The 13084-nt window shown below is 42.5% G+C and overlaps 1 protein-coding gene across 1 annotated transcript in view; it reads right to left on the bottom strand.

Moving 5' to 3' along the window:
* Positions 1–10025, bottom strand: part of bmpr1ab (bone morphogenetic protein receptor, type IAb) — a 43344-nt gene extending 33319 nt beyond the window's left edge. Inside the window, exons 1-2 of the mRNA XM_072668008.1 lie at positions 9833–10025; positions 318–476 (exon numbers count right to left, since the gene is read on the bottom strand). The gene's annotated coding sequence lies outside the window, so the exon portion shown is untranslated. The remainder of the gene's footprint in view (positions 1–317; positions 477–9832) is intronic.
* Positions 10026–13084: the final 3059 nt, after the last annotated feature.

Genomic DNA, 13084 nt, shown 5'->3' with positions numbered 1-13084 from the left:
TCAAATATGACTGGTGATCAGTATCGGCCCCAAAAACACTGCTCAGTCTCTTATTTGTACTATAGTAACACTAAAATTAAATAGAGAAATAGAATTGATTCCTGATGAGTGGAACAGGGCCAAATGAAGTTAAAATGAACAACCCTCAGAGGTGTAGAAGCCTGAATGGTGGCCATTAATTTGAAATACTGCGAGTACAACGTTCTTCCAACAAGATGCAAGATGAACTCGAGAACAGAGGAAGACATGGAAAGACTGAGAGCAAGGAACTTTCCACACCATACAGAAGTAGATAAAAACCAGCAGTGGGATCCTACCTGAGAGGGAAGCCAATGTGGCAAGGCATGATGTTCCAGAGAAAAGGGACTGACCAGACTCATGAGAGTCTGAGGTAAGATGGTCTATGCTGAGGGAATTTTCAGCCAGCAACTCTCCACCAAGGTGCCCACAAATCCCTCAGTTGGAGTGGAGAAGAACTGGTGAGAGGAGGAAACAAAACAAACCAGAACAGATGAGAACTTCTTTGATGGACGTAGAGAGGCACTGAAAATTATGGTTAAAAACATAAAACAAAAACAGGCTGATGCTGACAGAAATTCTGGAGAAGGTATTAGGCCATCATGACCTTACTCATGCAGCAAAAAGTTATGACATTTGTAAAATACACGGATAACCTTTAAGAACCCTTGTACATGGGGAATAAAATACCACTCACTAAAAGCTATCGAGAGACCCCTACATTATTAATGATGCAGCTTCAGCATTTACTGATGTTTCTGACTTGCGCAAGACCTCAGCCACACAGACGGAGGAATACAAGAGAGGGAGGGTTCATATTACAAAAAAAAAAAAAAAAAAAGAAAGAGCCGAGTCGGAGCCTGTGAAGGGTGCACGGTCAATGCCACTTAGCAGTGCAGAGATGAACTGTTTGGATTCAGACTAAAAGCAGCTTAGCTCTGGAAGTGTGGCCTGTTCTGAACTTGAGGGTTTAGAGAGCTTCAGATCAAACCGTTTTTGGTTTGGCTTCTTAAGGAATACATTGGGTTAAGAAGCAAGAAGCTGACCTGAAGGGCCTCTTATGGAGCTGTAAGGCTAGTTTCATACCATGGATTGGAACTTTCAATCTAACTTCCAAATCCTCACACCTAATTAAGCAAAGACACAAACATTCTTCAAGGTACCAGAAAGACTTGGGCCTACTGCCCTAATTTAGGAGCAACTGCAGCCCATTTTCGGAACCCCTCCAGAACATTGCCTCAATGACACATGCTGACATCTAGGCTGAAGGTTCCTCCAAAGAGCAGGTCACATTGATTATTTACATTTGCACTTATGGCCTTTAGCAGAAAAGAACTAGAACAGACTAAGGGTCTGAACTTCAGACTTCCGAGAGTTTCAGAACAAACAGCTAATAGTTTGGGTTCTCAAGAAACACACTGGGTAAGAAGAAAGCTACCAAATGGATGAATGGATGTCTCCTTTCCACAGCCTAACATCAACATTCTCTAGTGGAACATGAAGGCTGGCTTCATAGTGTTGATCAGAAAGATCTTACTTCAGTCACCTATCAAACCAAACCAAGCAAAGACACCGGAATTCTTGAAGGACCCAGGAGGATTTGGATGCACTGCCCTGATTTAGGAGAAATTTACACCAAATTTGTGAATCCATTCAGAACATTCCCACAGTTACACATGCTGACACCTGGACTGAAGGTTTCTCCAAATGAGCAGCTATGCTCTTACCCAGAGTGACAATTGTCCCTCTAAGACTACAGTCCAATAACCTCAGAGCTTAGATACCACTAAATCCATACTTCATTAGGGATACCTAGATATAAAAGATTTACAGTACTCAACAGCTACACACAGTTCTCACACACCCTACGCTCTACTTGAATGCCAGAGACATCAAAACAACCCACACCATTCCAACAAAACATTCGTCAGCCCACCTACCAACACTTCGGCCATGATACTTGAACCCAAGAACCACTCAACAGCAACTTCACGTGAGGAATCGGTGTCAAATAAACGAACTCCAAAAAAAATAAACTCAAACTGGCTCCGAAAAACCTGGCTTGCTACTGCCCTCTCAAGACGGACGTCCTCGCGTATAAAGCGTGACGACGACAAGCTGCACTTTTTAAACCCCCAGTTTATTTATTTGAGCTTCCATGCAGTGCAGCAGCATCTTAGCAGCTAATCGATGTATAAACAGTAGGCGACCCAACAGCAAAAGTATTTGCTTGATGACATCAGTGGAACACGTGTGACATGTTGAAGGATGTGCCTTGGTGAGCGTTGAAAGGGGAGAATAACAGAGAACAGAAAGAGGAAAATCAAACATTTGAAGATGCCACTGTTAATTCCATAGGGTTTAGTAAAGCCAACAGGAAAGCATGGGGGCGTATAAAAAGCAGTTGGGGCTAATACTATCAAAGTGAACGATCAGCCACAGCTAATTGAAATTAAAGCCCAAATTAAAGCAATGAGAAGGTTACTGAGGTTCAGTGAGGGCGCTCTGTGTGGGAGCGTGGAAAGAATGGGTGGGAGGTACCAGCCACTTCTGCTCAAACAGACTGAGCTCCCACTCCATCCTCTCTCTCACTTTAAGAATAACCCCTAAGCTTAACACCTCCGCTGCCAAACAGGCTTTTCCATTACAAGCTACAAGACCACATCTTGCAGGGCAAAGACTTACACAGGCTACACTGCCAGAGAGTTTCTTTCTCAGATATTGGTGAATCGCAGTGGCTTACATTTCTCAGCACCCACCCCTTAAAGAAAATACATTTAAGAGTTTAAGAAACCAACCTAAAAATATCTAAACCTCAGAGGCCCAATGACCTAGTAGTGTCACATGCTAATAGTGGCAGAGGCAGATGATTCAGTTGGTTTAAATAAAGTTAAAGCCAATTATGCTTGTTTTTCCTGGAAAGCAAACAGAAAAAAATTCAATCCTATTTCAGGCCTAAATTCTTTACAGTGAATGGCGATTCTCCATTACAGTGGTTTCGTTTTTTTGGTTGAGGACCAAGAAGCTGTAGATGAAAAAACACCCCGAGTTCAATCAAGAGGCACAGGAATGCCAGCTCTCATCTCTCAAGATTTGCCTTCAAAAGATGAGCAAGGCCATAAAGAGATGAAGCTCAGGTGTTGATTAAAAGGTGTAACTAATGAACTCATCTCCTTATCCTGTTACATTACCAGACTCGACCTTCTGATGTTTACCACCTACAGGTGTTAATACTGGACTGCATGAAGCCTCATAAGAAACACTATGCACTTAGTACAGTCCTGAAAAAAAGAAGTGCATACAAAGAAGTGTATACATCACTTCATCAACATCACTACATCAAAGGTTCTTTACAGAACCCAAAGTGGGTCTTCTGTGGAATTACCAATGTATATCTATATTGAGTACAATCCTTGATCAGGGTTATAAATCGCTGGCCAAATAAGATGGCAACTAATATAATAGTTGATTACTTGGCAAGTCATCACGTGTAATAGGAAAGGTTGAGGGCGCACCTGAGCCATGGATTAATCATTCAAATTTAACCATAGTAGTGTGCACTACAGTTTTGCTGCTGCAGTTACTTTATACAGTAATAATTCCCAGAGCTGCAGTGAAAACATACAGGTTGAGCAGCTGTTTTAACTGTGAAGCATAGGAGTCCCATTTGGACTCAAAAATGTAATCACAATACAATAAAATATCATCATACTGCCCAGCCATATATATATATATATATATATATATATATATATATATATATATATATATATATATATGAGATAGCTGGGCAGTATGATGATATTTTTATTGTATCGTGATAAAATTTTGTTATCTTAATATTTTTACATCTCTGATCACATTCTTTTTAATTTGATGGTAGTTCAAGTATATTAAGCCAAAGAAATATATTTATTATTATTATTATTATATTTCTTTGTCTTTCTCTTCATTCCACAAGCAACAAACGGTCTGCTCTGCTTCGTGTTAGATTAAAGAGGCTTTAGTCAGGTGGGGCAATGTCTTCCGCATTGATTTGCTGGGTTTTAATCCATCTTTATAAGCATTTAACCTTTATTCATGCAGAAATGATTCCCTGCTTCTTTGAGCGAGCCGCCTTTGCTGCTAATTAATGATTTTTTTATGGAGCTTTTGGTCCAGGTCCAGCAGCAACCAGCACATACAAAGTGCAGTAAGAATGAACTCCACTTTGCAAACCCAGCCTTTAAAACAAGCCAACAACAGACGATAGTGGAAAAAGCACACTGGATCAGGAAATAGTGTCTTTTTTTTGTTTACATGGGCAGCTCAGCCGCCGGTTATGTGAACATATCTCTGGACTATGAGGACCACCTGTAGCTCACCTCACTAAGGACAGGCCAAAGCAGCAGTGCCCATCCCATATGGTTTGTGTGAGCTAGACAAAGGGAGGTCCCGGCACAGCTGATAATGGGTGCGTGTGTACTTTACACGCTCCAGCTCACTCAAAACAACTCGGTTCTTTTGTTCTAAAGCCCTCCAAAAAAGTGCTGTAGAAACAAAGGCTCGTGACTGAAATGTCCTACAGCGGCATGAATGGAGGGACTTCTAGTGATGAAAATGCAACGTTAATTCAAAGTGAAGGCACAGGCCTCATCCCCGAATAAGAATTGGGTTATGAAGAGATAGTTGGGTTGCAACTGAAAGACCGCTGAACACTCAGACAGAAGAGAGAGAAAGGCCTTTAGAACCCCCCCTTCAACAGGTATTTTAAACCAAACGCTCCAGCCTTACCATTACACCAAACTACCTAATACAGATCATGACAATGTGCCATTATCCGGCACCACTCGGGGAATAATCCGAGTAAAACTGTGAAAACAAAAGAAGTGATATTGGATTTTACTGCCCTCCTTTCTTCCGTTTCTGTCCTTTCTTCAGCGGCACTGAAAGGAGGTGTTCTTCGGTTGCCAGTCGCATACAAGCCATTTGTAGACTTGGTGTTCATTAAGATCCGCTGATAACATTCAGCGAGAAAAAAAGTCACCGAGCCAGGAAGCGCGCGCCTGTCTCTGCGGTGAAAAGGGAAGTAAACAGGTAGGCTATTGCTGCAGCCAATGATAAGATCTCTCCAGACCCAATTTCAGCCTCCATTCACTCCCATTACCCAAGTCCTACTCTGGCTTTTCAATACCACATCTTATTTCAGCGCCAGGCTCATTGTACAAAAGAGAGGCTTTTGAAAGCCGATGGTGAATGCACATAGATGCACTAGTCTACATCTTACAGCTGACATTACCAGGAGTACTTTGGGCATAGCCATTTGAGACAACAGCCTTTATTAAGCCTAAACCGGACTATGAAACGATTATATGTAGCTTGGCTTAAGTGGATGGCTGAAACAGGACTATGACTCTTTCTCTGCTCCTTCAGCTCACTGCACACATATAGACGTAGTAATACTGAGGCTGTAACTTGATTCTTGTTCTCTACACTTCTTAAAAACCTTTTGGGTACCCCATACCCCGCTCCTCCCCCAGGCCAAAGCACCTTAATGTCCAGAAGAAAGGCGAAAAGGCAGAGAGTAGAGAGCTACTCATCTACAGAAGGAACTGCAGAGTCCCCCCCCCCCCCCTTAAATATGGCCGTAATGATATATAAATAAAGAAGGCTGGGCTCTTTGAGAGAAAATTAGATTTGATTCCCCGCTCTCCTCCCACTCCTGGTTGAGTCGTGAGCCTGCAGCGGCCTTTATCTGGCCGATGGCTTCAGTAGCCACAAACATCGTTAGAAGGTTTCATTTGCCATATGACGTAGAAGGGGGGTTCAGGGGGTCAGGGAAGGACCTTGGCCCATATCGTGGTTGTTTAGGAATGAGGTAAACAAGCAAGAACAAAACATGAGCTGGTAATAAGTAGATATCCCAAGCTCATGGATCATGAGAAAACACAAGCTCGCACAATTCGCTAATGTTAACTCTGGCACTAAGAGGCACGGCTAATCTTGCAATCACTCTTCAGAGCAAATGACCCATGCCTGTGATGCAGACAGCCACTATCTGCAGCCTATCTGCAGCCCACAATTAGCAGCTCTGCATAAAGAATAATGGGAAGCGACGAGAATTTTCATGGGAGAAATCCAGCTCATACACGAACGTCCTGAGGTCCAAACACATGTTTACCACCTACAGATGTTCACGAAGCTACTGGCGAAGAGAGAGAGCTGAAGAACTACGCAGCTTGATTTTGAGCCTCATAAGAAACACAATGCCCTCAATATACTCTTAAAAATAAAGGTGCTACAAGCGGTTCTCTGAGCGATGCCACAGAAGAGAATCACTTTTGGTCTCATATAGAAGATGTAACCGAGATGTGGCAGTGTAAAGAACTGTACAATGGTCTAAAGAACAAACAAAAAAGTCACTGTTTGGTTCTTCTGAGGGTGTTTTCACACCAGCACTGTTTAGTCCTGTTTTCAGTCCTGATTCCAATCAATTCGGGTGCCCAAACGAACTGGAGAAATGGCCGAGATGGCATTCGTAGTAATTATCTGGGCAACATACCAGGTTAAACTGCACCTGCAGAGCCGAACAGCTCAAACGTACGAAGTACATCCGATAGTTGGGTCAGATAACGGCCGGATCACGTTCACACCACAAAAAACGCTCCAGAGTTCGTCTGGGAATTAAAATTGATACTCAGATGAGGACCAAAACAACCACACGAGACCCTTGAGAGAGGGTCTTCTCTCTCCGGTTGTGTTGGTCTTCATCCGAGTGCAGTTTAACCTGGCATGTTACCCAGATAATTACTACAAATGCCATTTCAGCTGCTGCTCCGTGTTAAACTGCACAGAAATATGCAGCTGCTTTCTGTATTTACTTTCTTGCTGAGAGAGCAGAGAGAACGTGCTCATGTGGTTTGTCGTCATGCATTTTGGTGCATTTGCATTTTTCCCTGTGTGAAAACAAACCAAACCAAGGGGAAAATGCTCCAAACTGTTTCTGACCAGAGCAAATCAACGATATGTATGAACAGGACCTAAGGCATCGCTCAATAAACCATTTGTAGCACCTTTATCCTTATAAGTCTATAATTTCTCAAATACGTCTCCAAGCTGAGGATCACACCTCGCAAAAAACTAACAAAGTAAATCCACTATACCAACAAGAAGATCCAAAATACACATGGACATCCACCCACACCAGCTCCGCAAACTGCCACCACCCTAACAGAAGAGCTAAACGATGAATTCACACACTCTTTTAATGCTGGACTAGTTGCTTTTCTATCCAAACACATACCAACCATGACTGGCTTGAGTTGGTCACGCAGTGAAGACGGCTCTTAAAGGAGTACACACTGTGATGATAAACATGCAACAGGGTGGTAAGAGCTCGCGATACAAAGCCACAATCCAAATAAGAGTACGGCAGACACACAGGCAGGCCAGCTTACAGACTCAGACAGCAGAATACATTTACACACAATCAAACAATCATCAATCTGACTTTCCCCTCAGACACTACAAGGCAAAAAAAGAGGAAAATAGGAAAACTGCCACACTGGATTTTCTTTTGATGTGTTCCTTTTTTCCCCCACAAAGACTCATGGCTCGCCCAATCAGCTACGGGTTCCTGAAAACGACTTCCAGATCTAAGTAGCTCAAACTGCCCCGGTGTTTACTTGAAAGTCTATTCATATTCACTGTGTTGAGACAGGGAAAATAAACCATAGGCATTAAAGTCTATTTGTGTTTCCGAACACTGGCACTAAAAAAAGAGAAGGGTTTCTCAGCAGAGCCAGGAGGCGAGCACGGCCCACTCTGAGGCTCCGTTTTTCCTTCAGCATTTTTCTCCTCTTTTTTTTCTTCTTCTTTCCATGGAGCACAAAAACCAGCCCAACAGCACGGCAAATCAAGATATATGGAGCCTCGCTTCTGACTGGGAGATTTATCTTCATCCTCTATTTGTAATGGCCCTTGGGACTAATCAGAAGTCGATTCGCTCTCTGTGTGCTGGGGAGGACTGAGACACACACGTCTGCAGAAAGACACAGTACCTCCAAGCACCCCCTCAAGAAGACGGTTTTAAAAGGGCAAGGACACTCGTTCTAATCAGCAGCACTGCCTACAAATATAGAAGGATTATTTCTAAAAGGCTCCCACGGCACGGGGCTTTGCACCATTCCAAGTATTTGCAGTATTTCAGCATTACACATGTATTCACAATGGGTGAGGATAGCACACTGTACAGCTCCAGCTTAAACGTGACACCCCAAGATACTAAAAGCACAAAAGACAACAACCAAAAAAAAAAAGGCTGAAATTGAACAAAGGCTGAAGCAACACTTCTAGTGGTTACAGATGTTTCAAATAAGGCCTCACACACTAAAGAAAAACACAATATAAGGGAGGTCCATTTGTCTTGGAGGCCTCAGTGTCTTGATTTTGCTTCCTCACTTATTTGGTGTGTTAACAGCCGACATTCATTACCCGGCTTAACCCGACTGAGCAACATATAGATACCTCAGGCTTCACTCACTTGGGAATAACATGACCAACAGCAGAGAACAAGAACAATTAATAAAGCTAGAAATGAAGTTAAATTATGTTAATAAGTCACAAATAATGCTGTCCTATAGGTTAAATTAGGGCTGAGCGATATGGTAAAATACTTTATCGTGATATTCATCACGACACATGCAATCACAGACTAAATAGGAGCGATAGATTCTTATAAACTACTATTCAGGTTCTCTCCCGTACTGAAAACAGTGATTTTTACATCTGATTTCAACATCTGCTGAACTTCATCTAATTTAACCAGTCTAATTACACGGTTAGTAATGAAACTGATGAGTGACGTAAGCTGATCAGGGTTTATTAAGCACTAACAGTACCCTCCATATGCTTAGAAATATCATAATAACTACATTTAGCACGATACGACAAAATATCGTCACATTGCCCAGCTCTAGGTTTTATACAGAGTCTCAAAAAATCCTAAATCCAGCAGGATTTGAATGAGGCCTTTATGATATTACTTTATTGTGCTTATATTTATACATTTCATACTGATTTCAATTCAAGGTAAGCATTCGCAACCTAATAAACAACTGTCTGAATAAAGTGTTCCTAAAACTAGAAAAATAAATATATTTTATATATATATATATATATATATATATATATATATATATATATATATATATATATATATATAATAAATTAAAAATAGGCCCAAGTTTCCTAAACATGGACTGAGCATGCCAGGTTAGGCCATGCAGTGGGTCCAGAAGGCCTAAAGGTAGGGTACTAGCTCTCTACACTGTGGCTTGAGGGAGATAAGCTACACACACCCAAAAAACCCCAGAAAATAAAGGTTCAACAATAAAATGAGTAAATATGATACACAGTTACAGGGTCATGGATTAATATCACTAGATGTAACGTTGCACTCTCAGAATCTGGTCATTCAGCTGCTCTCACGGCCTCAGAGACTTCCAGTGGGGAGGTTCAGGCTGGACGCAGGGGGGAGAAACCAGGGCTCCTCCGTGAGTACGCTGGCTAAGACGGTACGGCGGCCGGCGTGTGCGCGCGTGCGGGCGTGCGGGTGCGTGCGTGTGTGTACAGCGCCGAAAGTTACGCGAAAAAAAAGAAGACACCAGGTTTGAGAGACAAATGACTGCGATAGCTCGGGTTTAAGCCTAAACTTCCGACTCATTACTCATGCTGAGCGACACACTCCGCTGTAACACCACAAAAAGCCTAGCCCTCAAACTTTTCTCCCGGAAAGACGACCGCTTCGAGCAGAATATCCGGAATCCCCGCTCACCTTCTCGTTACTTCAGCCAAAATCCTCCCAAACACAGCTCGCCTCGCCCGCTCCCGGTCGTCTTATGTCGGCGGATTACATAAGCATTCCGCAGTGTAGTTTTATAGAGGTTATATCCAGTTAGTGGGGAGGTTTTTGTCCAGGTTGAGCGCCCGCGTCCTTCTCTCTCTCTCTCTCTCTCTCTCTCTCCCCCTCTCTCTCTCTCTCTCTCTCTCTCCCCCTCTCTCTCTCTCTCCCTCTCTCTCTCTCTCTCTCTCTCTCTCTCTCCCTCTCTCTCTCTCTCTCTCTCTCTCTCTCTCGCAGTGCTGGAGCCACATTCCTCTCCTGCGCTGCGCAGCGCGAGCAGCAGCGGTGAAGAGCCAACCCTCCAATCAGTGCAGAGCAGACCGGCCAGGAGCAGCGCACAGACGGCTGGGGGAGGGGGGGGAGGGGGGGAGGGGGGGAGTGTGGGAGTGGGCAGGGTGTGTGGGTGTGTGTGTGTGTGTGTGTGTAGGGGTGGTCCAGACGCCACCTCGTGTACAACACGACATTGATAAGGTTGATTGTACCACGTCCTCTCAGAATAAACTGCAGAGGTACCCTGAAGGGCACGTATTCAGTACCTCTAGTTTGGGCACATTGTACCTGCAGGTCTTATTTTTTTTCATTCTGGGCTACATGTACACTCTGTCTGATTACATCTATATTTGTATTATATTTTTATATTATGGACATTTACAATGTGGTCAGTGTTTAAGGTACACAGTACAAGTACTGGATGGTACAAGAGCAACAGCACAGCAGTATTACTAAACATGCCTAGTTAGGCCATCCAGTAGGACGGAAGGATCCGGAAGGCCTAAGGGTAGGGTATTATCTACAGTGGGGCAACAAAGGCTATAAAATAAAAGTTCTGGTAATGAGCAGTGTACAGACGGCTGGGCGAGGGAAGCAGTGGCAGGGTGTGAGTGTGTGAGTGTGGTGGGGGTCCGAACGCCAGCTTGTGTACAACATGACATTGATAAGGTTGATTGTACCACATCCTCTCAGAATAAACTGGAGAGCAACTGGAGAGGTACCCTCAGGGGCAAGTATTCAGTGCCTTTAGTTTGGGGACATGGAGCTCTTTTTATTGTTGGGCCACGTTGCCTGATTCTACACTCTGTCTGATCACATGTCTATATATATTTTATTTTATAATAAAGGTTATGAAAATGATTTATATAAATATATAAATTAAATGATTTTAATTTACATTTATGTTACACAGTTGGACCCTAAGTGTGAATAGAATGGAAAAGTGTATTTACTCTGGTATAGTCATAACGAGAGCAATAACAGGAGTTTGGTAGTGACGTACACTATATAGACAAAAGTATTGGGACACCTGGTCATTCATGGTTTCTTCTGAAATCAAGTGTAATAAAAAGATTATATCCTGCTTTTGTTGGAGTAACTTTCTCTTCTGTCCAGGGAAGATGGCTTTCTACTAGATTTTAGAGCATTGTGGTGAGGATTTGATTGCATTTAGTGACAAGAGCGTTAGTGAGATCTGGATGTTAGGTGATCACCACCCCACCTCATTCCTCAAGTACTGGATGGAGTACCATCATTCAGAAAATACTGCTCCACAGCCCCAAAAAGATAAAGCTAGCTGGGTGCTAGGCTAAAAGCTAAGACTACCAGACCCCACTACTCCTCCCAGTGGGTCTGGAAGAGGGAGGAGGAAGGATGAGAACCAAGTGTCTCATGTTTAATCACAATCATCTACACTACTTACACTTTATACCATCCACTATCTATCTATCTATCTATCTATCTATCTATCTATCTATCTATCTATCTATCTATCTATCTATCTATCTATCTAACTGTCTGTCTGTCTATCTATCTATCTATCTATCTATCTATCTATCTATCTAACTGTCTGTCTGTCTATCTATCTATCTATCTATCTATCTATCTATCTATCTATCTATCTAACTGTCTATCTATCTATCTATCTATCTATCTATCTGTCTATCTATCTATCTATCTATCTATCTATCTATCTATCTAACTGTCTGTCTGTCTGTCTATCTATCTATCTATCTATCTATCTATCTATCTATCTATCTATCTATCTATCTATCTATCTATCTATCTATCTATCTAACTGTCTGTCTGTCTGTCTATCTATCTATCTATCTATCTATAGAAACTAACACAAACTGTGGCAAATGGATACCGTTATCAGCATCGTTATCTGGACTTATAATTACAGAAAGTAAAATAAAAGCAATAGACGCAGAGCTCATCCTTTTTTATGAGCCCCCATAAAAGGAAAAAACATTCTGATAACAAGGTTGTAAGTTAGATTGTTTAGTTGCATGGCATCTAAGCACCTTTCACCTCAACAAAGGCACACACTATTTACTATTTACACACTGTTATGCTATTTACTATTTATAATCAAAGAATTAAGCATTAAAATACTCACTATATGCATTATATGGCACCTTTGGGGATATTTACATAACAAAGGGAGACATTTATGTTGCTGTGCTTTGCTAAACAAAACTGTACCTTTACAGTAGCTGTTTTTCTGATATGTGTATGACAGATAATCCCATTTCGTTTCATCCCAAACATCTGCTTTGTGTTTCCAATAATTGGCCACTTTCTGAAGTCAACCTTATACACTCATTAAAACCACTGACAGATGAAGTTATCCCATTACAGCGCCTGTTGGAGGGTGGCATATACGTACTGTATTTGGCAGCAAGGACAGCAGGAAAACAGGCAAGCACAGGTCCTGTGGGGGTGTCTTCAGTGTGCGGTGGTTAGCACCTACCAAAAGTGCTCCCAGAAACAAGACAACTGGTGAACAGGGGTCAGGGTCATGGGCGCCCAAGGCTCATCCATTACGGCCTCACCTGGCAACTTGCAGGACTTAAAGATCAGCTGCTAATGTCTTGGTGTCAGATATCACGAGACACTTTCAGAGAGCTTGTGGGTCAGAGCCGTTGTGGCGGCACGAGGAACCTGTACAGTATTAGACAGGTGGTTTATTGTTATGGCTGATCCTTAGGTTATCAGAGGTTTACTAGGTAGTTACATAATTACAGACTATATCCTGTCGTCTGTGCACAATTTGTCAGCCTACCCTATAGCGGTCAGTTTCTGACCACAGTAGCACCACTGACCAGCTATTTAGGTGGTGGAATATTTTCAACACAATGACAGCAGTGACATGAACATGGTAGTGGGTGTGGTGTGGGTGTGCCAGACATA

The sequence above is a fragment of the Salminus brasiliensis genome, chromosome 22, assembly GCF_030463535.1.
Source record: "Salminus brasiliensis chromosome 22, fSalBra1.hap2, whole genome shotgun sequence".
Classification (NCBI taxonomy): Eukaryota; Metazoa; Chordata; class Actinopteri; order Characiformes; family Bryconidae; genus Salminus; species Salminus brasiliensis.
The sequence above is the reverse complement of the archived record's forward strand: the minus strand, read 5'-3'. Positions and strand labels throughout refer to the sequence as shown.